Here is a 6,000-nt window from a genome sequence, read left to right as displayed (position 1 = left end):
ATAGCATCCTTCACACATGCAACCTATGGGGGATTTAGCGGGATAACATAGATAATTGCAAATCTTCCATATGGTTTTGGAAACTGCCAGAAGTTTCACAAGATACTACTGTCAAAATCTGACCCTTAAAAAGAAAACATTTTGCACTGTGAAAGCCGAATGTGTGTAGTAATTAGAACTAGCATTTTTATTTAATTCTTTATTTTGCACAAGATGACTTGCTCTTAACTCCATTGAGGATTGATCTTAATTTAGGACAAATTGTTTAATTAAAGCTATTTATAGAACACTGTGCCTTTCTTTTCCCTCTTTACTGTACTCCCAGTGAAGCAGCATCTATTCATTTTCTTTCCCAGAGAACTGTGGCCTTTTCCCGGAAAAAGAACAAGCTGAATAGTAATATTACATGAGTGGTCAAGCAGCACAGAAATGAGGTCTTCATTATCTGAGTGAAATGGCTAGGGACGTGCTCCCTGCTCCATGTAGGCGTCAGCCCATGAGGCTAAAGAACAACGGGCTCCACGCTAGCATACGCTTACTTAACCAAACGTGACACAGCCTCAGAGGGGTTGATTTGTGTTTCCACTCACTGTGATAAATACATGCCCTAACACACACACACACACACACACACAAAAAAGGGGGAGAAAAAAAAAAAGAAACTGTCAACAGGCCTGTAGTCATCAGGCGGAGCAGTCACTGTGATCTTTGCAGAAAGCTAAATTGCCATTGATTTGCTGTGGCTAGCGTTCTGCGGGCCCAGCAGGGTTGAGAGCTGCTGTGTAGGGTAAATAAAGAGGCCCGTCTATCACGTCCCACTGCGCCAGCACCTCCACACTGAGCTGCAAGAGCTGCTGGAAACAGCTTGAGCAAACAGCGCTGAGTGAGAGAGTGAGGCGTCCATGCCCACGCAACGCAACACAGCGCTCCCCCAGCCACCGTAGCCAGCCAGCGTGGAGGAATTTCATGGCTTAGAACCCAAAGCCAAGCCAATATGCACTTGATCGGTGATCCCAGATTGTGATTTCCTTTTTTAGAATGAATCACACAATAACAGCACAGTGCATATAGCCCTTATGAAATCAGGCTATAGAGTCAAAAATCTTTCAGATGCTAGCAGGGTGAAGGGCAGGCCCTACTTGTTTTTTCTTAGGAACAGTGATGACAGCCTCATCCTCGGGAGGTCCTTACAGTTTTCCAATGAGACATCAATTGCACTACCGAAACACTGAAAATACTCTCAAAAGATCTAGTTCCAGTATCGCCACACACCACAGCAACAGGCTGGTCTGACTTAAACTCATTCCATGTCATGTGCTCATTTTGTGTGTGTTTTCAGACGAAGAGGACTCATTTTGTGTGTGTTTTCAGACGAAGAGGACTCAGTTTGTGTGTGTTTTCAGACGGAGAGGACTCATTTTGTGTGTGTTTTCAGACGGAGAGGACTCATTTTGTGTGTGTTTTCAGACGGAGAGGACTCATTTTGTGTGTGTTTTCAGACGAAGAGGACTCATTTTGTGTGTGTTTTCAGACGAAGAGGACTCATTTTGTGTGTGTTTTCAGACGAAGAGGACTCAGTTTGTGTGTGTTTTCAGACGGAGAGGACTCATTTTGTGTGTGTTTTCAGACGAAGAGGACTCAGTTTGTGTGTGTTTTCAGACGAAGAGGACTCATTTTGTGTGTGTTTTCAGACGGAGAGGATTAATTTGTTCCCTGCTGTGGCACCTTTGGCTTTTAGGGAGTCCAGCTCTGGGCATGCGGCAGCTGTGGCCCAGGCTCTCTGGCAGTGCACGCTCCCTGGCTGTGTGTGTGTATGTGTGTGTGTCTGTGTGGGTGTGTGTGTGTGTGGGTGTGTGTGTGTGGGTGTGCGCTCCATTGCTGTGTGTGTGTGTGTGGTCCCTGGCTAATTCGCCCAGACAACGGCAGGGATGCCACAGCCCCCGGGCGCTCATGGACATGCTCTCCGTTTGCTAAACTAGCGAGCAGTGGGGGTGGGGGTGGCGAGGAGTCTTTTTGCTGCAGCACGTCGCTGCTAGTTTCTGCAAATCAAGGCGGGAAATGTCTAGGCGACTTTGGTTTATTTACTCACCTCGGTGTTTAATTATTACTGCTTAGCACCAACGTTCCACAACTCAGCCAGCTGGGACTTCGGTGCAGAGACAGGGGGGAATGCTTTTAAGATAATGCTAATGTTAAAATGATTTGTGTGTGAGTGCTTGTGTGTGTGTACGGTGTGCATGTGCGTGTGTGTGTGTGATGTGTGTGTGGTGTGTGTCCTTTGATCAGGTGACCCACTGCAGAGCCGTTCTTCAGGAAGTGAGCCTACGGAGCATAGAGGACCAGGCCATAAGTTCTGTACCGCACCACAGTGCAGTGATCAAAGGGGTTCATATTTGAAACACCGGGGCCTTTGTTGTAATGCCTTCTCCCTGGCAAGCAGACTGAGGGGAAAAAAAAGCAAAGAACTAAAGCTCCCATCAGCCAAAAAGAAAATACTTAAACTTTAAAGAGTGCATCTTGGCAAGGGACAACCACTACTTATATTTGCCATCCTTAATCCAGTCTTCACAGGCCTGTTTTCTCCAGCAGCAATTATACTTAAGCAATGTGAGTATCAAGGGGGGCTGTGTGCATACTGTATGCTGTACTGCACAACACAATAGCACATTCCAGCCTATTCCAGCCTATTAAGCTGGCATTTCTAGTGGGTTTAATTACAGGCTTACTTTTGGATTGCGATTTTATTAGAAATGTGTGATCACTGAGGATTTTCTACCGGTGCATTTAATGAGTAACCTAGGTGACGGCCCGTTCCCATTTAAAACAAGAGGAGCTCTGTATCTATGGGAAACTCTTGTGAGCAACAGACCAATTAATTCCCCATCACAGGCGCCCGGTACCCCACACACACACACACACACACACACACACACACAGGGGGGGGAAGAGCCACCCCCTAAACAAGGACCAGAGCGCTGAGAGCACTTTATTTGTCATCGCCACTCACACATGGGAAGCGGTGAGCCCTCTCTACTCAACGAGACCCTTCTGTTCCATGAACCACAAACAGGAACAGAGCTTCTTTTTTTATTCTGAAGCCAGATGATCATGGTCCTTTCCTGACAGTTCCCTGTCGAGAGACAACCAATGCAGAAGGCCCCCCCCCCCCCCCCACCACCACCACTTACACATCCCCCATACCTTCCACGCCGCAATTAGAACATCACAAGATTCACTCGGAGCGAGCACGTCTGTTCAACATCCATGTGGATTTTTACTGAGCAATTCTCTTGTGTGAAGGCTGCATTCACCCCCACCACCACCCCACCACCACCACCACACCACCACACCACACCCCCAATACTCGAAGTAGCGGCGCACAGATTTCTCCGGGACCAGGGGACCGATGGAGGGCAAACTAATCGTGACCGAGAGGAGAAAGAAAGGGACGGATGAGGAGAAAAAAAAAAAAAAAGAAAGAGAGAGGGAGAGAGAGAGAGGGAGAGAACAAAAGGAGAGCAGTTCAATGCGGCGCTGTCTTCTCCTCATGCGGGGACCATTCATCTCGGGGGCCCAGGGGAGCAGCAGCAGCCACGAGCGGGATGATGACCATGCCTGCGTCAGCACACCAGCACACGCCGCACTCGCACGCCTCATGTGGCAGAGGACACTCAAGGAGAACACAACTCGCAGACACAAGGTCAGCAGGGAGACAGACGGAGAGAAAGAGAGAGTGTGTGTCAATGATGGGAAATGGAAGATAAAAAGGAAGTGAGTGTGAAGGAGATTGAGAGCGCAACTTAAGGTGGTGAGTGACAGAGAGAGAGAGAGAGAGAGAGAGAGAGAGAGAAAGACATAGAGCATCGTGGAAGATCCTGCGATTAACCTGGAGTGTCTGTAAGGCAGAGTGGAAAAAAAGCCTCACACAGAGTTGAGTGCAGAGGACAAGATCAGTCTCTCTCTCTCTGGTCTCTGCTCGACCTCTCCAGCAGTGAGGCTGAAGCCACGGACGCCTCTGTTCCACAGAACCCCCCACCCCCCTCTGTGCAGACCAGGCCCGCTCTGTTTACGCTGCAATCACTAAAGGCCGAATTATGCTCTGTTTTAGACGTAACGCGTAAGCACGTAAGATACATAACCCCCCCTTGCGGGGTAAAATATCCCCCCTTACGTGCTTAAGTGCGTCGCCCAAAATTCCTGACTATGCGACTAAAACACTACGGCCCTACACAGCTCGCAAAGGCTGCTATTGGCCGGCTACCACAGCCTTCCACAGAGTCTCACGTTTCCGGGTTAATAGCATACTACAGCCTTTTTTAGACCCAGACATTTTTTAAAATCATGAATACCCTGCAGACCGTCTCACAAGCCTTTTCTTATGGATTAGGAACAAACATAACAGAAGAGGTCCAAAGACATGAACTCCTTTACAAATCCTCTTTAAACACTTATAGAATGCTTAAATAACCGCGAATTTATGGAGAGAATATCCCATTCTCACCCGCGATTGTTTGGAGAGAATGTGGTCATTCACGAACAAATAGGTAGCTACTTTCATATTCATTTTCCGCCACTTGTCAGTCATGGTGATATCTTTCATTGAGTTCATATTGACGTGAATCATCAATTGCACCAGCGAGATTGATAGAATGAGCCCGGTCTGCTCATATACAAAAGTTAACAGTAACCTGCCGTTACCTTAGAGAATATCCCATTCTCACCCGCGATTGTTAGGAGAAAATGTGCTAATTCACGAACAAATACTTTCATATTCATTTTCCACCACTTGTGAGTCATGGTGGTATCATTCATTGAGTTCATATTGACGTGAATCAATCAATTGCACCCGCGATTTTGATAGAATGAGCCCGGTCTGCTCATATAGCCTACAAAAGTTAACATTAACGTGGGCTTAACTGATGGCCAGCACCATTGTAGTTACAAGCATTGACAACATGATGAGATTCTCTCACCGTTTACCACCTCATCTTAAATAATGTAACTCATAAACACATCGTTTTAAAGCCTGTCGCAGTCATTAAAAGATGTCAATAAACGAACTTTTGCGTCATGTCTTTTTCGCCACTGGTACTGAATTGCCAACATTTGTATTTTGTATAACACATGTATTCATAACATCAAGCCTTTCGCCCACTACACTTTCATGCTCCGGTAAGTTTTTTTCCTTTGTCCTGCTGCAATAAATAGGCTTATTTAACTCAAAATAAATCTACAGTTCTGGCGTCAATTTGCTTTGCAACACGCAACACAAGCCTTGCAACACGCTCTGCGTCTAAAACGAACCTTAAATCAAAACTTGTCTAAAACAAGTTCCTTGTGTAAATTACGTGCTTAGGCGTTACGTCTAAAACAGAGCATAATTCGGCCTTAAGCCTGCCCTCCAGGACTCATCAATCTCTCCATGTGCCCAGATGTTGTTAAGATAATCAGACGAGTCCCTTTTGCTCGCTGAGGTCAGACAGATAGGATCAGCATCAAGTCAAGTGAAAGCAAAACAACAGGACTCCTTTTTTTTTTCTTTATCGGTCACTCTCTCTGTCACACTCCCTCTCTCACATACACACACTCACTTTCTCTCTCTCTCTCTCACACACACACACACACACACACACACACACACACACACACACACACACACACACACACACACACACACACACACACACACACACACACACACACACACACACACACACACACACACACACACACACACACACACACACACACACACACACACACACAAAGATACTGCAAAGGAACTGACCTTTGAAGACTGTGTGGCAGCACACCAGACGAAGACTTCAAACTAAAAATAATCCAAAAGCCAATCAGATAAATAGTAGCCTGCTCTGCTCTAATGCGAGGGGAGTTTGCTTTCGCAGTCTGAGAACATGTCTGTGCCGTCGCCTGCTCTTGAAGTTCAATCTCTCCGGGCCCCATTGCTACCGCTGCCACTGAACTTCGTTAAGCTCTGCT

Source organism: Sprattus sprattus (genome assembly GCF_963457725.1).
Source record: "Sprattus sprattus genome assembly, chromosome: 5".
Taxonomy (NCBI): domain Eukaryota; kingdom Metazoa; phylum Chordata; class Actinopteri; order Clupeiformes; family Clupeidae; genus Sprattus; species Sprattus sprattus.
Note: the sequence above shows the minus strand (reverse complement) of the source record.